Consider the following 26034-nt stretch of genomic DNA (forward strand, 5'->3'; position numbering starts at 1 on the left):
CAATGATGATACACAACTTTCGTCTGAAAATCAAGGCAAGTAAGACGTTGGATAAAAATGTTCAGAATGCGGAACATTTTAAGATTTCGATGTTGATTCCCTTACTTTCGTCTCTCTTAATTATTTTTATCTTTGAATCAATGCGAGAATTTATAGCTTTTGTTTCTAGAATGAGTAAATTACAACATGGAAAAATAGTAATGAAAGCAAAACGTAGTAAAAGTGAAAAACATGAGCGTACATACAACGTGAGAAAAAAAGTGTAATTATTTGAGAATAAAGATAGTAAGTTGAAAATGATTATTTTTTACTAAAGTTTTAATAAATAAGTACCACTGTTTATGAAAATCTATTTGGTCACGTGTTTCGATGCATTCCGCATCATTTTTAAACACCGTATGTGATTTATTTATATTAACTCCAGACAGTTGGTAGAATTCCATATTGAATTGTTGGGTGATATATCCAAAATTAAACTCGGTTATTGGATTGAATTATACTTTTATTTACATGTATATGATAATATGTGACACGTTTAGTCTTATTATGTCTTATTGAGTGTTTGATAATGTCTTAATAAGACGAATCGTGTCACATATTATCATATTTATTTAAATAAAAGTTAAATTCAATCCAATAACCGTGTTTAAATTTGGATATATTAATCAAAAACTGTATGTGAAGCTAAGTCCAAATATTACAGTTGTGACTTTGAGGGATAAAAAGGGAGATAGGGGCTGTTTCTTATTTTTAATTTTTATTTTTTATGAGTGGGGAACATGAAATATATGGGAGGAAGCTTTGGTCATAGTCATATTTGACATTATGGGTTAAACATTTAATTTAAACTTTTTGCTATCGTATCGATAATTGATCAAATATATTTTATTCAGATATCTAAATGATTTTAATTCCATTCTACTTCATCAAATTTAAGATATAAAATGCGAAAGTGAGATTTTGTTTCGATTTTGTTTAATTAAAAAAAAAGTAACATCTCGGGATGGATTCGGTATCTCGACCCCTATAAACAAGTCGAAATTTCTTCCACTATTCCATCGGGGTTGAATAAAATAGATGAAAAAGCAAAATTGTTATTTTCTTCGCAGAAAGAAGGGTAGATTGCAAAATGAAGATGCTGAATTGATAAAAAAATGGAAAGGGAAGATTCAGATTGTTTTATTAGACAGCAGAAGGCAGATAACAAAAAACACCAAAAACAAAGTATTATATATATGTAAGTGTTAAAATAAGTAGTGGAATGATGTCTGCCTGGGTAGTTTAATGGTTAGAGCAATTTAATTATAAATAATACACATTTTTTTTACCCTTTTAGCTACGATGCTTCCATCTACGGGTTTGAATATAAACTAAAAAATAAATAAGGATTAATAATTATCTGTACTGTAGGTAAGGGAGGGATTTTTCAGGGATAGGGGTAAGTTAGAGCATTAATTTGGAAGTTACTTAGTTGCAATATCTATCAGATATTAATTAAAATTTTATTTAAATCCCACTTTTTCTTAAAATCTTTAGCAAAGTGTATTTAGATGCATTCCATATCGAAAGGTGTTTAAAAATAATGCATAATGCATGGAAATACGTGTCACAATAAGTTTTAAAAAATATTGGTATTCAACAAGTAAAACTTACAACATTTTGAGTGTGTCCAAATACTTGTTCACAAAATCTGGATTATCTCCAATTACAGGAGTTATTTTCATATTATTTTTTTGACATCTCATCAAAGATGAAGAAGAATATGGAAGTCTGGGCATTTACGGGGCTTACGACCGTCATAGGCTGGTTTAAGTGATCACTTTACACACGTGTAACATTCACCAATTCTACCCATTATTGACAACCACACTACTCAAATTCTTGGAAGTTATATATATGAACCAATTTAGAAACCTTGTTCATGAATCACTAGAACTTCAGTAGAGACATCTATTGGTGAGATGTAAAGAAGTTGTAAATGTTGTAAATAAATTATCTGGTCAAATTCATCATCATCTTCTAAAGGCAGCGCCTTGTTGTGTCAGCCACTTGTCTCTGTCAGTCGCCATCCTCTTGAGCTGCGAATAGGAGGAGACGTCCATGAGCCGCTTTAAATCCTGGAAGTATGAAGTTCTTGGGCGGCCTCTTGTTCGTTTTCCCAAGATTCTTCCTTCGAAGATGTTGCTAAGAAAGGTGCTATGTCTAATTGAGTGCCCTATTAGCTTGGCCTTCCTCTTCAAAATATGATTTATAAGCTCTCTTCTTTCTTTTACGTCCTGCAACACCTTTTCGTTGGACTTCCTTACGACCCATGATGTTTTGGTCATCTTCCTCCAAACACACATCTCAAATGCTTCAAGCCGGTCTTTTTCGTACTTTTGGATGGTCCAGGTTTCACACCCATACAACAAAACACTCCAAACAAAAGCCTTTATGAAACCTTTTCTTACTTCAATTTTTAAATGTTTGTTTGATAGGAGGCTGTACTTTTTCATAAAAGTTTGTTGGTCAAATTATAAGCTTAATAATAAAAATGAAAATGGTATTTTCTGGCGTTTCTCATGTGTGTGATTATAATCCAGGATTCGGATCTCACATACTAATATAAGAGTTTCTGCTTAATAAAAAGCTTCTTTACATCTCACCAATAGATGTCTCTACTGAAGTTCTAGTGATTCATGAACAAGGTTTCTAAATTGGTTCATTTTAACTTCCAAGAATTTGAGTAGTGTGGTTGTCAATAATGGGTAGAATTGGTGAATGTTACACGTGTGTAAAGTGATCACTTAAACCAGCCTATGACGGTCGTAAGCCCCGTAAATGCCCAGACTTCCATATTCTTCTTCATCTTTGATGAGATGTCAAAAAAATAATAAGTAAAACTTAAATAAAAAAAATTCAGATCTTAGCACTTTAAATGCCCCGACTCCCTGTGTTTGAAATATCAATTATTAAAAAATAAAACAGTATTTTTTTCAAAGAATCATTCATTATCGAATTTCATTGATTTTTTTCCAATCATAAAACTTTGACAATTTTTTTACTTCCTACAAATGTCGTAAAAAGTTATTAGTTATTTTTGTGGAAGTTTGTGTAAGTAATGTAATACCTAGAAAGTTACTTTTAGATTTGTGAAAAAAATGCTGATGTAGCCTTTTCTTTTAAAGCCCAATCGGATAAGAAAATTTATGATGAAAATTTCCTGATGAATGATTTTCGGGATATCGATGTTCTTTGTTTTTGTTCAGACCAATTACTATATTGCTATTAAAGGTGTCTCAACTTGTGATGAAACATCTATCGCTTTTACAATAAATAAAACGGAAGTCAGAACATCCCTGGGTATGCGTTTTATACACTTGTGTAGCGTTCACCATTTTTTATATATATATATTTTACAAGACACTGGATTATTACCCTACTGTTTATATATATTTTTATAAATAAAATCTATCTTGCATCTATCAATTTGATACTAAAGAAGATGTAAATTAACAGATTTTTTACTGAGGTATCAGACCCATCCCATGAACGTTGCAGTAACACGTATTTTACTTAACACTGCTCGTGGCGGACAGCATGATTCCTAACAGATTGCTGTTACTAATCATTTTCAAAGTTTTCGATTGCATTGTAGTTTCTTAGACTTTGAAATAAAAATGTTTAAAAGAAATGTGAGCAGAATAAAATTGCATGATTTCTATTTTCTTTTTTTTTCATTTAAACAGAATGAGCCACACTAACGCTTGGTTGGATTAAACTAGTTTTCTTATAAAAATATTTTTATAACTGAAATAATTCGTCAATTCTCAGCGTATCAAAAAATTACAAAGAAGGAGAGAAAATGACTTGAAAAATCATGAAAATACTAAAAAAAATGTTCTCTAGAGGGTAGTATTATTATCATCCCTGTTATGCCTGTAGTCCTACCAAAGAAAATCAAGGCGTGTCTTGTCATTGATTACCAATGCGTTTTCCCCTAGTTTTCCAAACAATAATCAGCATTTTACGCAGGCAATAAACATAATAAAAGAATACAAAAACTTGCCTCAATACTAAATAAAAACTAAGAGGGTAATTTTTCTTTTTTACAACTCTTACTGCAAGTTTGTGCAAATCCTCTTTTGACTGTCTAGTAATAAACGTGGTGAATTCAAAGGCTATAGGGGCGAATGAAGAGTGCAATAAAATCGGCATCCTTTATGAAGGCAATAACGTGAATTTTCCAGGAATTTGAGGATTCTAAGGGGTCTATTTGTATGCCTTGTTTACATCCTCTTGGTGCACAAAATTTCAAGGAAAATAAAATAACAATTGTGTTAATTTTCTGTGAATTTTTAATCAACTACGTTGATAAAAATTGTATCTTTATGACGTTGTAAACTAATTAAATAAAAGTCCAAACGAGAAAAGTCGAGAAAAATTTAAAAGGCCCCCATCCAGAAGTGAGGAGACGCCTGTCAAAGAAGAAGAAGAAATGATGTTTAAAAAAGCTATTTATTCAAATTACTGATACAGCCAAAAAAAATGCAGGAAAAATTATAACATTTTGAGAAAAAATGCTGTAAATAAATTATATGGTCAAAATATAAGCTTAAATAATAAAAATGAAAATAATATTATCTGGCGTTTCTAATGTGTGTGATTATAATCCAGGATTCGGACCTCACATACTAATATAAGAGTTTCTGCTTAGTAAAAAAGCTTCTTTACATCTCACCAATAGATGTCTCTAGTGAAGTTCTAGTGATTCAAGAACAAGGTTTCTAAATTTGTTCATATATATAGAACTTCCAAGAATTTAAGTAGTGTGGTTGTCAATAATGGGTAGAATTGGTGAATGTTACATGTGTGTAAAGTGATCACTTAAACCAGCCTATGTCGGTTGTCAGCCCCGTAAATGCGCAAACTTCCATATTCTTCTTCATCTTTAATGAGATGTCAAAAAATAATATGTAATTTCTCACTGTGGAATTATAAATTATTTATAATTATTAGTGTGCTGAGAATTATAGATTGGTAAAATATTTTAAAATCAAATATCATTGAATTTAATTACCAAAAAATTATTCATATCGATTTGAATCTTTAATAACAGTAAATTTTGAAGCACCTTTGACGTTTTTTAATGAAAACGACGCTATATAAATTGTCAGATAAATGAATATAAACATTTGCATCTATTTCAAAATTAAAACTTTTGATCTTCGCATTATTTTGTGATAAAGACAGATAAATCGTAGTCGTACAGGAGAAAGTGACCAACTACCAAAACGTAAAATTCTCAAGAGGGCCATTTAAGTCACTTTTGCTTGGCAAGAAAATAAACATCAATGCAGTTAGTCATTTTTAACAAATCAATATATTATACTTCCAAGTTAAAAATCCTAGTAAGATATCAAATAGTCAATGATCACGTCTTTGTAAAACAATGCACTTGGTACTTTCTCCTGTATGACTACGAAATTACAATGCGACATATCTTGATTGATATAAGATATTGAATCTGTTGTATCTATTATATTGTTTTTAGGGATCAACGTTATTAATTTATCATTAACTTCTCACTAATTATTATTTTTAAGATAAATAAACCGAATGTGCCATAAATCGTTGTACATAAAAGGCTGGTGGAATTTTCTCGGGCAACTAATAAATATTATTTTAAAAAACTAAAGGAAGACATAATTTTAAAAGTTTAATAAGTTTGTTGATTGTTAGAGATACGGTTTTACGTTTTTTTATTATTTCATACATTAAATGACTACCAAGAGAATGAGGCTTTCAAGGAACACAGATGAATCACAAAAAATCAGAATTTACGATTATTTACCAAAAAAACCCTAGCATTATAAAATACATTTCTTTAATCCTTAATGGGCGCTATTAACTCAATTTGTATGGGGCCTTTAAAATTAAAAGTAGGAACTTAAAACGGTATTCATCACAATTTATTTTTAATCTCGTTAAAAGATTGGTGAACTCGGCGCGCGTCGGTAAAAAAGAAAACTGTCGTAAAAGTAGACGGAAATATTAAATCCTGCTTCCTAAAAGGTACTCTTTTGTCACGCAAATTACCGACGTATAATTTAATATCTCGAGTTATTGCTGAAAAATCCGAACCAGCCCTTAGAATAAAGAAAACTATTGAAAGGGATGAACATTAATGGGTGGCCGTTATTTTTATCGCCCAGTTATCATCCCTCACTGTAAAAGAAAGTCGGTCTTTTTTCCATGTAGGTATTTCTTTCATTAATTTGTAGCCAATTTGCGGTAATAATTATCCATTTTTAATTTAACCTTGACTTACAACTTTTTTGAGTGTATTCGAATTTGAACAACATATATAGAAGTTCCAAGAATTTAAGGAGTGCGGTTGTCAATCATGGGTAGAATTGGTGAATGTTACACGTGTGTAAAGTGATCATATAAACTAGCTTATGACGGTCTTAAGCCCCGTAAACGCCCATACTTCCATATTCTTCTTCATCTATGTTGAGATGTCAAAAAAAGAATACAAGTTTTACTTGGTAAATAAAACTTTTTATTACAAGTTTCGATATGTTCCGCATCATTTTTGTTATGGTGTTTAATTTTATTTGATGCGTAATTCATCGTAACACGTGTTACAATAGATTTTGAGAAAAAGTGTTATTCACCAAGAAATGTAAAAAAAAATCACAATAAAAAAATTGTGAACTTGATAAAATAAAACAACTTTGTTTAAACCACTTTTTATATATTTCAATGTATAAAAATATTGAGTAAGTATTTCATCATTTATGTTTTAAAATTAGTACATAAACCCAGAGGATGACAAGGTTCTTGTCAAAACCGGTTGGAAAAAGTGTACTAATAAAAAGTGGTTAAAACAAAGTTGTTTTATTTTATAAACTTTAAAAAATGTGCCACAAAGTATCTGCGAAAATCATTTAAAAAATATATTGTGTTAGTTACGACCAAAGTAATTTGAATGGATGAAAAGCTTATTTCCTGTAGCCAAAACCACCCCTGTCAAAAAAAAAACATGTTTTGCACACATATCGTATTATTCTGACATTTATCCGCGCGAAAATACAAATTTCACAGCTCAGACGGTGTATGGGAGAATGTTTTTGATTATATATTTTGACATTCGCAAAGTCGGAATGAATGAAAAAGCCTAGCAGACAAAGCGGTACACAATTCCGCGAAGTCAACGTGAGCGCTTATGCGTAAAAAAAAAAAACAAAAATAGTGCTATCGACACGTAGGCTCCTGTATTCGTGTGTAGAATTGAACAATATTTGTATAATTAAAATGTAACTTTCTTTTAAAATCAATATAAATTATTTACGTATAAATTTTTTATTCAAACACAGATATTTTGAGTCAACTAAGTTATATTTTATTAACAAAAACACATAAAAAAATTATATTGTGACAATTGTTTATTTATCAATAGATTCTTCCTTATTCCCTGAAAATAAAAATATCTTAGGGTACGTACCTTTACCCCCCATTAGCTACTGTTGTCTCCCATAAATTATTGCTTCACATGTTAAAACTGTTACATAGAATTGTATAGCTACATAAGGACCGTCAGTCCATTTGATCATCACATTCGTTTGAAAATGCCATAACTAGGCGAAACAATTGTCACATTATTAATTTTTGATGTATTTTTGTTAATAAAATACAGCTTAGTATACTCAGTGTTTGATTTGAAAATTAATACATGAATTAAATTGAGTTCTACAAATTAAACGCCAAATCAATAAAAACATTTTATTATAACTTAATTATAATGTCTACCGCTTTTTTATTAAACTGAAAAATACTTGATGAAGAAGCGGTTAGCTTCGAAACCGGTAGACATTATAATTGAGTTATAATAAAATATTTATAGTGATTTTAAACAAAAATACATTTTAATTATAAAATGGAAACTGACAAATTTATTGCTTCAAATATAAATTATAGAACTAAATTTTAATAAATTAAAGAACTAAATTTAAATTTGCTTCAATGGTCGGAACGTGCACATATACAAATTGTTTTCTTCTTTTTCTTTCTTTTTATATACATAGATCCTCGGATCTGTTTGTTCCGTCATCCGTATATTGCGATGTGGACTGCTAGCTGTTACGCCATCGCTTTGGAGGTTTTCCAGGTGGTCTTTTTCAGAAATGGTAGTAATTACTAAGTTAAACTTGGATACAAATGAATAGATTTTACCACAAAGTGACTGCCGAATGAATTATTGGTATTTTTCTGTCTGAGTTCTCTTGAAGATTCGAGTTAGTCTTTTTTCTTGCATTCTATTGACATGGGCGTTGCAGACTTACCATTGCTGTCTGACAAATGTTTTTGGATAGAAAAACATGTACTTGTAATCTTCAGAAGAATCGTTTACACGAAAATAAAGCGTACAGAAAATAACGGGTATATGCACCCTCGAAATTGTATTACAGAAATATTTTTGCTGCGTTGCATTTTTATTGCTGAAAACTATTATCGAGCGTCATCCGGAATACATTCTTATCTCATTTCCTTGCAGATAAAGAATATAGAGATGAAAGGGATAGATTATTATTTGTTGTGTGGCAGTTTGGAGTTTTCGAAAGCGAAAGGGAGAATTTTCACGAAGTTTTCAAAAAATAAAGAAAACAGATTTCAGACGGTACGAACTTTTGTAAGGGAAGAAAAGTGCAGAATATAACATGCTTTGTTAAGCGTATATGAAAGCAATCGCTTTCATTGACTCTGTTGAAATATTTGGAAAAAAAACTATGTATTTCAGATTTAACTCCGATTTTCAGGAAAGCTTATTTGTATGGTATTTACGTTTGATTTAAGGAGTCAGTTTTATTTACGCAAAGGACTTATTAATATTGTCTGTGGTTTGTATGATATTTGTATGTATCAATTTACACAAGCTTATATGAGTACAGGTATGTACACTTGAGTATCCTTTCTGCTACTTTTGTTACATCAAGTCCCTAACTGTGAATTCCTTTACTTATTTCGCTTGTATCTCATCAAATTCATTCTGCTCCTAGATCTAACATATGGAACGAATAACTGATTAACTTGCCTTCTTTAAATTTAAAACATTCAAGTTTAAATCACATTGATCTGATGGAGTATAAAGTGTGCCTTTCAAAAAATGTACTATAATAATACTTAAAAAAATTACATAATCATGCCATGTTGTGATAATAAGAAATCATTTGAGTACTAAAAAACTCCAAAGAAAGACGCTGCAAATATCCAGACTTCCGTATTCTTCATCATTTATGTTGAGATGTTATAAATATCTCATATCACCCCTTAAACGTTGTTAATAAAATAAGTGGTCGAATCATAAACTAAATGAAAACTAAAAATAATTGCTTCAAAATATAATAAAGTTCAAAACTATCACTTGTTGTAAAAAACGTAGAATACATGTTTAATCATTTTTATTTTGAAATAAATTATTCAGGCTTGTGAAAGTTATCGCTCGTTTCGCAGAAATAATTCCCTTGAATCATCTTTTGAATATGAAAGTTACTGAAAGAGCTGTCTAAAAGATCTTTTAAAGTAAAATTTCTGAAAATATTTCCCTTATTAATTTTCCGTATTATAATTTCTTACAAATTAAACTCACCCCCTTTGCGATCAACAATCGTACGCCGAAACTGACGCTTTCTCGAAGGCTTCGACGGGAAAGTGGCAGCCAATAGTCATCGATCAAATTTGAAAACAGGATAGGGGAATACCCTGTTAATGATGACAGCGAAATAAAAGGAAGGATATTTCAATATCCTCTATTAGGGCGGTTTCGGGGGTGAGTCGATAGCGATTTTGTTTACAAATGGAGAAAAACAATTTTCACTTTGAATTATTGGAAAAATAGAAAGCGCTCGTGAGAAATCGTATCCATCCATTTGGGGTGGAACTCCCTCGTTCTGAGGAGATAAAGAAATACATTGTGTTCTTGGTTTTATGGGTACCTCCCAAATGAATACATTTGCCAAAATATATTTTCTTAACTATGAAAGATATGAACTCAGAAAAAATATGCTCATTTTTACTGATGTTTTATTTTTACTGACACTGCGTATATTGCGTGGATTTTCATTAAAACTATCTTAAAATGTTTTATATACAACTTGTTTTATTGTCAAACATAATGAAAATCTTTTTTGTTATTACTTCATTCCACCATTGTTATTAACCATCACAACATATTGTTCTAAAGGTGTGTTTAGATGGTTTGGGGATGTGAATCAAAATGAGTAAAAAAACAGTAAGATAAACTATATTCAAGCATTTCAAATACTTGAAAGAGTCAGAATAATCGGCGAGTACGTATGAATAGATGCATGAATGTGGAAAAGGCAAATATTATTTGCAAAGACAGGTTGGAGTGGCGTTCTATTCTCTATGCCTACCCTCTTGGGAAAGCGGCGTGATGGTTAGTTCCTTTTTTAGTTTTTTATGATCATGTTTCAATAGCTTTGTGGAATAGCACAATAATTTGAATATGAAAATAAAACACTTCTATAATACCACTTTTGCTAATTATACAGATTTTATCATCAACAGGTGAAAATACAAGAAATACAAACTGTAATTCCATCTTGTATTTACATTGTAAAACTCAAATGTGGTCGTAAACACTGTGAGATAAATTTTTATATTTAAAAATGCATAGTTTAAATCGATAAAAGTAACGATTTTATTTGTACCTACATCAAACTTTTTTATGTTTTTTTTTTACAATCTTTTAAGGGAGTCCAAATTTTGGTTAAAAATGCATGATTTAAAGCTATTTTTACAACTTTCCAAAATCTGAGTAAAGTGGTTAACAATCATGCTAGAGTGGTGACTTTTGCGCAGTTTACAAAGTGATAACTTAAACCAGACAAATACAGGTCGTAAACCCTGTAAATATCCAAAATAATTAAACATGCATACATCCATTTCAATGTATTTGTTAATCTGTTCTGGTATTTTAGTAAAAATCTTGTTTTTCAACGTTTTGAATCAGATGTAACATTGTAGTAAAAAGAAACATTTTTGACGTGACTCCGTCAGTATGTATGGTAGACGACAGATGACATAGAAAAACATTCGAACAAAACATGTTTTTGACTATACAATCCAAATACGTATGGAGCACAAAGCATTGTAGAGCATTTACTTAGCAAAATACATTTGTGTGGGTCGGTGCCAAAGCTATCTAACTCAAGATTCTTTTAATACGTTTAAAAGAAATATTGTTGCTGTCTATTTGACCAGTTGATAAAGAAATGTTTTAAATAGTTATACTTTTATGACAGTTTATTTAAATTGTTTTATTTTTAGATTACTTAGGTGGAAACCTATACTTGGAATTGTATTTTTTTTTGTATTTTATCATATTACGATGTTTTTGTCGAAATATTCTGTTGGTTTTCCAATAAATAAATATATAAATAAATAAAAAGATAAATTTGAAGTTAACCATACGCTATCGGTTCAATACATTTTAATTAGGGCCGAACATACATACGAGTATAAGTACTAGAAATAGTCATTTATGAACCTTGTCGAAAACCATCATAATTTCAATTATATCAAGTAGAATCCTTTATTGTAGAGGTTTTGCAGATTGTGATTTCATATAATGGAGAGAATCCTTATTTGAATTTTTTTCATATAATTGCAGGATGCAAAAAAATAGGCTCAAATTGCTCTTCGAGAGAACCCAGACAGGAGAAGACCGCCATGGCGTGAATCTCCAAAGCCATGGCGTGAACGCTGGCATTCCACGCCAGGATCTACAAAAAGGAAGAAAAAGAATACACATTTTTTTACATCTCAACAAAGATGAAGAAAAATTTAAACGTTTGGGTATTTATAGGGCTTTTAACTGTCATAGGTTTGGTTAAGTGATCACTTTACACGAGTGTAACATTGTATTGACAACCATACTACTATTTTTTTTTAAATTTCTAGATATATTGATCAAATTCGCAACACAGTATGCGCGAGTTCACAATAGCCATTTATAGTGGAATGAAGACAACTTTAATTGAGCAGAGACTCTTTTCATTTGTATGTGAGGTTCGATTCCTGGATTATATTCACATTATTTCCAATTTATTTTAAATTATAACTTTACCAGTTAATTTATTTACTACATTTTGAGTGTATCCGAATACTTGTTCAGAAATCTGGATATTACCAACTGGGAATTAATTTTTTACTTTTTTATTTAACATTTTTTTTAATAGTTAAGATTTGTAACAAGTATTTGGACAAACCAAAAAAATGTAAGCTTTAAAAAAATAATCTTTTAACCCTTGTTACGCGTAAATCAACTATAGTCCATGGCTTTTACAAGCCATGAACTAAAGTAAACAAATTAAAGGAAATAAAAGGAATTTTAAAGAATACTTTATTTTTTATGGAAAATTTGCATTTTTCAAATCAACTGTTATTTTTTGCTTTACGCGGTCAAAGCGTTAATTTTGATATATTATTAGATTAAAACCAATATTTTTAGCTTTTCCACTTTTTTATTTGACCAGCGACCGGGTTTCGTCGTTACCGACATCATCAGACTGGTGATGTCGGTAACGACGAAACCCGGTCGCTGGTCAAATAAAAAAAGTGGAAAAGCTAAAAATATTGGTTTTAATCTAATAATATATTAAAAATGCAATTCCATCATGAAGTGTCAGTGGATAATATAAATCCGTTAATTGTGAGTTAGACGAGTTTGGCTCGGGTCCACACATGTGTACTGTAGTTACTATCGACAGGCACTAAATCGCACGATCGACAGGATGTATGTATTTTGGGGCAAGTCAAGAAAAAAGAGTGAAATACACAAATCACCTTCTATTTATACTCTTCGACATTCACGCATTGTTTTTGACACCAAACAAATGAACCGCGTTAAGGACACGCGGATGATTTATACTTTTTTGAGCTTCCTTCGAGAGCCGCAGTTTAGGAATGGAAAGTGGTACCCCCTGCGTACGCCACTGGATAATAACTCAGTCGACGTTCGGAATATTGTGAAAGATTTATAGAGACGGGCTTCGGACTGCCAGTGGCGGTACGCCGCGTGAATATTCAATTTTTCAATTTAAAGTGATGGCTATCCTTCGGAATATGTATGGAATTGTATGACCACTCTCTTTGCCTTTATATGCCTCATATATTATATATTTGTATGAATACTGAAGATTTGTTTACTGAGACTAAAGCACGTCTTCATATCCCTGATATTTATTTTAAACTACCTTACCTATTTTTTTTTAAATACAGTGAAATAAATTAAATTAATAGATTTTAAAAGAGTTATATATTAATAAAATGAAATATTCAATTTTAAACGGATTAGAATTTTAATATTAAATTGAATGTTCAATAATAAACGTATTTGAATAATAATATGAAATGTCCAATAATAATCGCATTAATTTGATAATATTAAATGTACAATGATAAACAACAATATGTAATTTTCAATATTAAACGGATTTTAAACTAACTAACTAACTAACCATCACGCCACTTCTCCGCAGGGGTAGGCAGAGAGAATCGAACGCCACACCACTCTGTCTTTGCAAACATTCTTTGCCTCTTCTACATACATTCATACATCTCCTCATACATACCCGACGATTATTACGACTCCTGACCCGGCCGCTTTCAAATATTTGACAAACCTGATTGTGCCAAGTTTTCCTCGGTCGTCCTCTGCTTCTTTTTCCTACTACATTCGCCTCATAAATTTGTTTAACCGTTCTTTCTTCACTCATACGCTCCACATGTCCAAACCATCTCAACACACCTTTCTTAATTTTATCGATAATGCTTATCTCAGCCTTACATTCTTTCCTTATTTCATCATTCGAACATCTATCAAACATCGTTTTGCCACACATTCGTCTGAGGGATCGCATTTCGACTGCATTCAGTCTGCTTTCATCCTTCTTTTGCCAACTCCATGCTTCGCTTCCAAACATAAGGGTTGGAACCAGAACTCCATTGTGTACTGCCAGTTTAGCTTCCGCTGATAGATTTTTATTTGCTAAAACTGATTTTAGTGCACCATTCACTCTGTTCCCAGCATTCTTTATCAATCTTTCCATCCCTAGAAAACATACTACCCAAATATAAGAAATCATCTACCTGTTCCAAAATCTCCCCATTTACCAATATTTCACACTCAGATCTACATTCATCTCTTTCAAAAACCATGATTTTGGTTTTGCTAACATTCATCAATAAATCACGTCAATGAATATTTCACGTTATTATTAATATCAATTAATAATTACGTGAAATATTCAATAACAAGCGTATTTCACTTATAATATTTTTAAAACGTTTAGATTTTTTCAAGCTTTTGAATATTATCCGTCACTGTAAAACTGTAAATAATCGTTTATTCAAGAAACAAATAGCTTTCACACTCCTCAAACGTACGATAAAGACTTAAGAGCTTTACGTGAGGAAAAAAAAACACTGAAGGAAGAAATCTACCCCTTGCGTTTATATAGTATTTATTATTCATTAATTTTCAGCGGCCTTCGAGAAAATAACGTTTTTAAACAGAGAGCTCGTTGTTTGTTTGCAGAAAAAAACTTCAAATTATTTTAAATATTCAAGTGTCTACTCATTTCAAACAAAGATGGCTTTCAATTTGCATAAAATAACAGGCTTTTGTAAATATGGAATATGTATAAACATTAAAAAAAGGATGCTGAAATTAAAAACTAGAACCAATTAAATAAGGAGTCGGAATATTCTTCGGGAAGATTGTTTGCAAAGACGGTCTATACTCTCTTGTTACTATCTATAACGTCGCTTCCCCGCAGTGGTAGGTAGAGAGAATAGGACGCCACACCAAAGTCTCTGCAAACAATCTTCATCTCTTCCACATGCGTCATCTCCTCACCATATTCACCGATTATTCCGACTTCTGACCTGACCACTTTCAAGGTATTGGAATAAATGTCTCTAGTGAAGTCTATGGAATTTAAGGACTGTGTTTCGAATTTAATCAATACGTATCTTAGTTGTACAGGAGAAAGTAACCAACTAATAAAACGTAAAATGTTCAGGAGGGCCATTTGAGTCACTTTTGCTTGGCAAATAAATAATCATCAATGCAGTTAATCATTTTTAACAAGTCAATATGTTATACTTCCAAGTTTAAAATCGCATCGGGATTTTTTCAGGGCAATATTAAGCTGGTAAAATATCAAATAGTCAATGATCACGTTTTTGTAAAAAATGCACTTGGTCACTTTCTCCTGTATGACTACGATATATCTAGAAGTTACAAGAATTTGAATAGTATGGTGTTAATCATGGGTAGAATTGGTGAATCTTGTATGTGTGTAAATACCCAGACCTCCATATTCTTCTATGTTGAGATGCTAAAAAATAAAAATATTTGACGTCATTTTTTAAAAATCTCTGGACAGATACGTAAAATAGTACTGAACAACATAATGAATATTGCAGGTGGTATCCTGACGAAGGCTGTGGAAATCCTGATTACTCTCCGATACGTGATTCAATTACGTAAGGGTATTTTTCAGGACATTTCCAATCACCATTTTCATGGAATGGAAAACGATGTGTAGGCCAGAAATTCCAGTAAAATTACCCACGATAAAACCGTATTCTACCCCTTCTACTCTAAATATTAGTCATTATTTCCAATGTTCAACTGATTAATGACAAAACGAACATGTTGATATTAACAACTTACTCACTCCTTTCAAGAACGTCATAAATAAAAAACCGTCAATTTTCAGTTATGCATGTTTTCGGAATGCCCAGAAAATGTACTATATCCCAGCAAAAGAAACATATTTTTAACTTAATATTTACCCGCTACAAGGTAGAAAGTGTTGTTTTTGCATTTTGAAGAAAATGTATTGTTTAATTATTTTTTTTCAAAAAACTAAATATTTTTCAATTGGAGAAAAAACCTTCAGGTTTTACTTAAAAAGATCTGTTGCACAGTAAAGAGTTCAGTAAGTGGCTTTATATTTATTTTTAATACATTGTATTATAAACAAAAGACAAAAGATAAAAGTAGACAAAAGTATAGTAAGGTATGCTGATTTATTAGCATACATACAAGTTTCAATAATTTTAGTAGTCAATAGTGTCGGGTTGTGGTCCTGTGGTTAGTATCGAGGACTCTCGAATTAGAGTTCCTGAGTTCGAACCCACTATACCATAATTTGATACCTATTTTTAATAAAGAGCGCTGCTTGGGCTCACAGAAAAAGCAATAAATTGGGAAAAGATTTTTGTAAATAATAAAAACACAAGTATTACTCTGTTTATAACAAAAAAATAAGTAGAATGGTGAGTGTAACTCGTGTATAAAGTGATCACTTGAACCGACCTAAGACAGGTTGCAAGCCCTTTTAATACCCAGACTTCGATATTTAACTATATATTTGTATATATAAATATAAATAACGAACTAAATCTACCTACAAATTTTGTATTATCTACAAAAATATGTAAAATAGAATTAAAATAAAATATGTATTTATCACGATGTTTGTTGACTGATCATCGAATAATGAATTCAGAAGATACAAGAACTACGTCTTGTAAAGCTTACAAAAACAATCAATTTACGTTGAGTTTTCCCTAAATAAGTGATAGAAAACATGATTAAATGTATGGGGTTTAAAGACCACCAATCACGACGAGAATCTTTGCGGAAATTCGGACTGCATGCCGAGCAAAAGAAATAGGTACCGTAGAACGGAGCTTCTTGAACTTCGATGCGTTACTTTTGCCCAGTACAAAAAAATCTGTATTTGGTCTACGATAATGAATGTATCGTGACAATAAGTGTCACCTGTCAATGAATCATGTCGATACGTTCATTATTGTGGACTAAATACAGATCTAAATAAAAAAAATTGTACTGGGCTCGAGTAACACATCAAAGTTTCAGTAACCCCGTTCTACGGTACCATAATAATTCGTAAAAGCTTATGTGGGGTTAGCATGGAAGTCTTTCTCAAATCTAATATTTTTTCTTTTTTTTTATTATAAATAAACATTAAAAACTTAGCATGATCGAGAATTTATTGTAATCGCAGTTTGTTGGTAGAATTCAATTTTGATTTTTTAAGTATGATAATATCTTGATAAGACGAAATACGTCACATCGTTTTTTATTAAAATAAACGTGGAATTGGATCCAATAATTTTATTTTTCATTTTATTTTGGATACATTACCAAAAATAAAATAAAAAATCAAGTATGTATGTGTATGTGAGTGAGGAAAGAACAGTAAAACAAATTTATGTAAGTGGAAAAAAGAGCAGAGAAAGACCGAGAATAACGTGGCACGATCAGGTATGCCAAATACTTGAAAGTGGTCAGGTTAGGAGTCGTAACAATCGGCGAGTATTTATGAGGAGATGCATGAACGTGGAAGAGGTGGCTTTCTATTCTCTCTGCCTACCCCTGCGGGGAAGCGGCGTGATAGATAGTTAGTTTTTTTTTTAAGTATGTGAAATATTTTAAAGCGATCATTTTATAATACACGCAGAGAGAGTTTCCGCTCAATTAAAAGCTTTTTTCATCTCCCCATAGATATGTTCAGTGAAATTTAAGTGAATTCAAGCACTTTGTTTCGTATTTGAACAATATATAAAGAAGTTCCAAGAATTTGACCAGTACGTTTGTCAATCATGAGTAGAATTGGTGATTGTTATACGTGTGTGAAGTGATCACTTAAACCAGACTATGACGGTCGTCAGCCCCGTAAATGCCCACATCTCCATATTCTTCTTCATCTTTGATGAGATGTTAAAAAAAATAACATGGTTAAATACAGAAAAAAGTCATATATTGTTTTATTTATTTACATTCAATATCACTTAAACCAGCCTATAACGGTTGTTAGCCCCGTAAATACCCAGACTTCCAAACTCTTCCTTATCTATGTTGGGAAGTCAAAAATAATAGGGAAAAGATTTTTATCCCGAAACTTTCAATTTGTACTTGTACAAAATAAAGATTTTTTTACTTGTAACAAATAAAATGTTAAATAAATAATCAATTAGTTAAAAGACCACGACGAAGAAGATGAGCAAGCCGCACCGTGAATGGGGTCTCTAAAAAAGGTTTTAATATTCATAGCTGGTTATTTTAGGCCCGCTAAACAAAGCCGTACGTTTCTTGAATATTATTATGAATTTTGTTGGCACTAGTCGCTTTCGATTTGTATTTTTATTGTTTACGAGAAACGTAGACGAAATACCGTAATACCGGCATTTATCGTTCCAAACACTTTTCCAAGTAAAATCGAGTAATATATAATTATATATATATATATATATATATATATATATATATATATATATATATATATATATATATATATTATATATATATATATATATATATATATATATATATATATATATATATATATATATATATATATATATATATATATAATATATATATATATATATATATGTATATATATATATGTATATATATATATATATATATATATATATATATATATATATATATATATATATATATATATATATATATATATATATATATATGTATATACTACTACGACCATCACGCACATTCCCCGTTAGGGTAGGCAGAGAGGATGAAACATAGCCTCAATCGTATGTCCTTATATGTATTGTATTATATAATATATGAGGCCTCTTTATTTAGAGGTATACAGTTTTGAATTTCCCACAATAAATTGATAGTGACACCCGCCATGTGGCATGTTGAGCCATCTTGTTGAAACTACAGCTTTGTAACATCGATGCCATTCAACTAAGGAACTGAGAAATCAGTAACCATGGTTCTGTGGCGCTCTCCATTGATCGTAGTATTCTGGCTGGCATCGTCATTTATAAAATACGGGCCAATGATTCCACCTGCCCATAAAACACACCAACAGTGACTTTTTATGTATAAGAAGGAGTCTTGACAAAGGCTTCTGGGTTTTCTCCACTCCAAATTCAGAAATTCTGAAAATATCAACATAGGCATTTAACCAAAAATGTGGCTCATCAGTGAACAATTTTTTTGTTAAAAAGAAGAATAATCTGAATATTGTTTTCGGCCATTGCCGAACCTACGGCGCACATAGTGGTCATTCAGTCCATTCAGTGGTGGAATGTCAAAACGTACTGACTACAAACCTATCAACTGTCAGCTTTCAACTGAAATACAGTTGATTTGATTTGATTCGACAGAAATAAATAAATTTGACAGTTGATTTTTTCTTAAAAATTAAACTTTTAATAATAATTAATAAATTGATTAAGGGAACACTTGTTTTTATACCACTTGAGTTTTATTAAAGACTACCAGTTTCAGAAGCTAAACTTCCATCGTCAGGTCTGAATAATAACTAAAATATAAAATAGTTCTATAAATAAGGAGAGGGGAAAGTTAGGGGAGTTAGTATTATAATTGATAAATGTAAGTACATGCACGAACTGCTCCCTTATTTCAGTTTTTTGAAGAAAAAAACTGTGTTCACTGGATAATGGTGAATATCACACGCATATAAAGTTATCACTTAAACCAGCCTATGAGAAGGCGTAACCCCCATAACTACCTAGAGTTCCATATTGTTCTTCATATAATCCCAACCACAGGCATCGAATACAGTACGCATATAGACACTTCTTGCCTTTTTGTATGTATATACATATGTACATACTTCGGCTACCTACCTACATCGCTCGGCTACCGTTCTGGAGGTCCCGGGTTCGATTCCCAGGGGGGGGTCAAATAAATATAAGTGATTTTTTCACTGTAATATTTATTCAATATTACCCTGGACTGGCACCTGAAGCGGAGGGCTGATCACCTTTCCTCCATGTGTAAACGATCAAGATTACTCTGCGTTTATATGACGCAGTGCCCTATGCACCATTGGGGTGCGGGTAAGGGTTTTTATTATTATTACATACTTAGACGCAGTACGTTTGTAACGTATCTTCGCATAATACAGCCGATAACTTTGGCTAAAGTGTCGTTGTGCGGCCTATAAAATCCACCCTAAATCATCCCTCTTTACGCTATATGGGACCGATAGTTTGTTTATAACGACACTTGCCTATTGATTATGTATTCTACGACGCTAGCTTTATGTGCGAACCACCCCTATAATATTTTCTTATACTTTTTATTATCATTATTATATTATCCTTGACTTACACCATATATACATTGATGTCTTTTTAATCACAATTTGAAATTAACCAGTACAATTAATATTGACATCTCAAAATTTATGAAAAATAATATGGTATTTTTCCGGATTCACAAATCCGGATCTGTCCACTTGGTGGCTATTTATATTGACATCTCAACATAGACAAAGAAGATTACTTAAGTCTGGGTATTCACAGGGCTGCTTACCAAAACTTACAACGTTGATTTTATTCGCATTTTATTTTGAATGTTAAATAAATATTCTAAATAATCTGGTAAAATAATAATAAGCTGTAATAAAATTACAAATTTATTTTTGAGGCATTTCCCAGTATGTAAAATAATCCAATTATTATCGTATAAACAAAAGATACATTTAATATAGCATGCATTTAAATAAAAAGGTATCTGCTAAATAACAGCATTCTCACTCACTTTCGAAACATCGTTCTTGAATTACTAGAACTTCACTAGAGACATCTATTGGTGAGATGAAAAGAAGCTTTTTAAAAGAAAAAATAACTCCTATACTTGATGATAATCCAGGTTTTGTGAACAAGTAATTGAACACACTCAAAATGTTGTGTAATATTTAACGTATAACGTATATAATTTTAACGTATAACATATCTATGTGTTAACGTTTACCAATATGTCTGTACATCGATTTACCGTAAATATTTATAGCAGGCTTTATCGGCAGCCGGTCTTGGCAGTTAAATACACTCCCCTTTGCTTCCCTTAACCCTTTTAAATCTAAAATGTACCCTCAAAATGATAACCTTTTACAGTAATGACCGCATTCACCATCTTTTACAGTGTGAAAAATAAATTTACGGTTGAAATTGTTAAAAACATCTTTTATATGAAAAAAAGATTATATTATTTTTTTGACATCTCACCAAAGATGAAGAAGAATATGGAAGTCTGGGCATTTACGGGGCTGACGACCGTCATATGCTGGTTTAAGTGATCACTTCACACACGTGTAACATTCACCAAATCTATCCATTATTGACAACCACACTACTCAAATTCTTGGAAGTTCTATATATATATGAGATGTCAAAAAAATAATATGACAATCACTCCTGTAATTGGAGATAATCCAGATTTTGTGAACAAGTATTTGGACACACTCAAAATGTTGTAAAAAAATATTCGTTTTAAACGTAAAAAATAACCAGTATTCTATAAAATCTTTGAAAATAAAACATAAAATATCTTATACAATACTGTGTCTTATACAACAATTGGTTGGATTGACCATTTTTTGGAGTATGAAAAATAAATTTAATTTATTATTTGATTAAAACCAATATTTTTAGCTTTTCCACTTTTTTATTTGACCAGCGACCGGGTTTCGTCGTTACCGACATCATCGACACCCAGTCTGATGATGTCGGTAACGACGAAACCCGGTCGCTGGTTAAATAAAAAAGTGGAAAAGCTAAATATATTGGTTTTAATCTAATAATAAATTAAAAAATGCAATTCCATCACGAAGTGTCAGTGGATAATATAAATCTTTTAAATAAATTTTAGGTCGAACTTGTTAAAAATATCTTTTATAAGAAAAAAAAAGTTTTTATCGTAAATAAAAAACCAGTATTTTATAAAAATAATAAAATTTGATGTTCGTATCATTTACAATAATTAATTTAATAAGTGGGATAAATTCATTTATCTTGATTTTTAGCTTGAGAAAACAGTGTGGAATAAAAAAAAGGAATTCATCATTTTAAATAGAGGTAAAAATTGATTTTAATTCGATAAAAAAATGTTATGAATATATTTTATGTGAGAAAAATCTATGTAGTTAGCATTTTTAAAAAAAAAATCTAACATACCAACATTTCCTAAAATCAAAATTGGGTTTAAGTTTTGAGCTGACATTTCTTGGTGAACTGCATTTTACATATCGCTCACTCCTTTCTACATCATATATCAAAAATCGAAAATTTTCAGTTGTGCATGTTTTCAGAATGCCCAGAAAGTGTTCTATATCCCAGCAAAAGCGGCATATTTTTAACTTAATATTTACCCGATACTTGGCAGAAAGTGTTGTTTTTGCATTTTGAAGAAAAGGTATTGTTTAATTATTTTTTTAAAAATACTAAATATTTTTCAAATGGAGAAAAAACATTGAGGATTTACCTAAAAAAATCTGTTGCACAGTAAAAAGTTCAATAAGTGGCTTGGTATTTATTTTTAATACATTTAATTTTATTCTTAAACTTTAAAAACGATCTCCTGAAAAATCAAGTTTTTTTTTTTATATATGACGTTGTTGAAAGGAGTGAGCCATATATAATAAAATAACAACTTCATAATTTTTTCCACTTTGCTAGAAAAAAAGTAGAAATACTATAAAGTTGTTGTTTCATAATATTAAATCCAGTTTTTTTAATTATGCACAGTGTAACGGAAGAAAAAACACGACATTTTTCATTTATTAAATTATAAAACCAATTTAACTCACGATTAAGCTGGAATAGTTTCGGAAAGGTTTTCTTTGGTAGGGAATTATTTCCTTTTATTATTCATGCGTGGACGGGTAAAGTAGCAAGGAATAACGGCCTACAGTTTCCCGAAATGACTGTCTTAAAGGACTGTTATCCATTAACTGCTAATTGAATGTTTTATTAATCGACAATTTTATTTTGTATTATACGACCGCCTCGATTACTATACAAATTGCTTGGTTTTATTTGGCTTTGCTTTATATCTGGAGGTTCCAAGCAAATATATCTCTATTTTGTACATGTACAAGTTAAAAGTAAACCTAGCATATTTATTGTAAATGCAGACAGTTGGTAGAATTCCATATTGAATTATTGTGTAATATATACAAAATCAAACACGGTTATTGGATTGAATTCTACTTTTATTTACATATATCGTAGTCGTACATGAGAAAGTGACAAACTAAAACGCCCAATGTCCAGGAGGGCCATTTAAGTCACTTTTGCTTGGCAAGAAAATGAACATCAATGCAGTTAGTCATTTTTAACAAGTCAATATATTAAACATCCAAGTTAAAAATCCTTTGTAATTTTTTCAGGGCAATATTAAGCTAGTAAGATATCAAATAGTCAATGATCACGTTTTTGTAAAAAATGCACTTGGTCACTTTCTCCTGTATGACTACGATATCTTTATTTTAGTCAAATACAAGTTGAAAGTAAATCCAGCAAAGTACAAAATATAGGATTACGATAAAAATCTTTTTTCTATTATTTTTGAAATCTCAACATAGATGAAGAAGAATATGGAAGTCTGGGCATTTACAATGTTTGCATCCGTCATAGGCTAGTTTAAATAATCAATTTACACACGTGTAACATTCACCAATTCTACCCATGATTGACAACCACACTACTCAAATTCTTGAAACTTCTAGATATATTGATCAAACTTGAAACACAGCGTGCAAGAGCCACTAGAGACATCTATGGTGAGATAAGGAAAGCTCTTACTAAGCAGAAATTCTTTAATTTGTTTTGGTCAGGTCCGAATCCTGGATTATATGCACATACTTGAGAAACGCTAGAAAACATCATTTTTAATTTTTATTTAAGCTTATAATTTGACTTATTAATTTATTTTCAACATTTTGATTGTGTTTAAATCCTTGTTCAAAAATCGGGATTATCTGCGATTACGGGTTATTTTTTTACTCTTTTTTTGACATCTCAACATAGATGAAGAAGACTTTATCTACGTTAAGATGCCAAAAATAATATGTAAAATAACTTCTCATTGGAGGGGTAATACAGATTTGTGAAAAAGTATTTGGACACACTCAAAATGTTGTATCTTTTTCCAATGCTGGATTAACCTGAAACTTAACTGTCCGCGTCCGTAGTGTAATGGTCAGCACGCTCGGCTACCGTTCTGGAGGTCCCGGGTTCGATTCCCAGGGGGGGGTCAAATAAATATAAGTGGTTTTTTTCACTGTAATATTTATTCAATATTACCCTGGACTGGTACCTGAAGCGGAGGGCTGATCACCTTTCCTTCATGTGTAAACGATCAAGATAACACTACGTTTATATGAAGCAGTGCCCTATGCACCATTGGGGTGCGGATAAGGGTTATATTATTATTATTATTAACTTTTGGAAGTAAATACAGCATACTTCAAAGACAAGTTTTTGGACAGGATAAACGTCGGTTTCGTATGCTGGATTTACTTTAAACTTCACTTTTTAAAGTAAATCCTGCAAAGTAAAAAGATAAGTTCTAAAAACTAGGATAAACGTCTGTTTCTTATGTTGGATTTACTTTAAACTTTACGTTGAAGTTTGACTCCTCTGGGAATTTAACCCAGTACTTCCAGCTCACTGATCAAACGTCTCAACCACCACGCGACGTGGATGGAAACACCCTTATATCACTTGGTGAATACTAATATGGAAAAGCGAGAATAGAATTCCAAACCAATCTGTCTTTGCAAACATTTTAATACGTATACATATCGCTCACTCCTTTCAAGAACGTCATAAATCAAAATACTTGATTTTTCAGGAGAACGTTTTTAAAGTTGAAGAATATAATACAATGTATTAAAAATAAATATCAAGCCACTTACTGAACTTTTTACTGTGCAACAGATCTTTTTAGGTAAAATCTGAAGTTTTTTTCTCCATTTGAAAAATATTTAGTTTTTTGATAAAAATAATTAAACAATACCTTTTCTTCAAAATGCAAAAACAACACTTTCTGCCCTGTAGCAGGTAAATATTAAGTTAAAAATATGCCGCTTTTGCTGGGATATAGTACATTTTCTGGGCATTCCGAAAACATGCACAACTGAAAATTGTCAATTTTTGATTTATGACATTCTTGAAAGGAGTGAGCGATATGTAAAAGTTCTAAAAATTTGAGTTTTGTGGTTGACAATCATGGATAGAATGGTGATTGTTTTGTCCGCCTCTGTGATGTAATGGTCAGCGTAGCTACCGTGCTGGAGGTCCGGGGTTCGATTCCCAGGGGGGGGTGAAAATAAATATTAGTGATTTTACACAGTAATATTTATTTAATACTACCCTGAAGCGCAACTACCTTGCCTTCATGTAAGTAATGATCAAGATAACACTGTGTCAATTCGATGCAGTACCCTATGCACCATTGGGTGCGGATAAGGGTTATAAGTATGTTAAATAATCACTTAACCAGCCTATGACAGATCATAAGCCCTGTAAATACTTACACATTCCTTTTCTTCTTCATCTTTGTTGCGTTTTTTTTTTTTTTACCAATTTGATTTTTTGCCAATAATTATTCTTAGATATTTGTTTACGACACAATTTAAGGGGCCTTCTGTTGTCACTAAATCACTACTTTCCATCAATATTGAAATCTTTTAAACAAAGCTTTCAAACACTGTTCACCGAAAATACTTCCTACCTACGCCTAAGAAATAAATTTTGCCGCCTAGTAAATTTATTAACGTAAACAATTTATACTCGATAAATCATTGAATCTTACTAGTAAAAAAAGGGGTATCTAAAATTACTTATTCTTAAGGAATCCGCAGTATCTAAACACAAACACTGCATTTTACTGTCTTTAATTTTAAAAAATATACCTGTACTAAAATAAAAAAAAAATTAAAAAATTCTCAATATTATGAATATTAAAAGCATTTACTTTGTGGTTAGTCATTTTTACTTATAATTTTATATATTTTTACTTAAATATTTGTTGTTTACCGGTTTCAAGACGTACCTGTCTCTTCGTCAGGACAATCACCACTACCATAGCGCTTTTCACACTATTCAAACATTATTGCTACGCATAGC

Source organism: Brachycentrus maculatus, unplaced genomic scaffold (assembly GCF_059751285.1).
Source record: "Brachycentrus maculatus isolate JH-2025_06_01 unplaced genomic scaffold, ASM5975128v1 h1tg000364l, whole genome shotgun sequence".
Classification (NCBI taxonomy): Eukaryota; Metazoa; Arthropoda; class Insecta; order Trichoptera; family Brachycentridae; genus Brachycentrus; species Brachycentrus maculatus.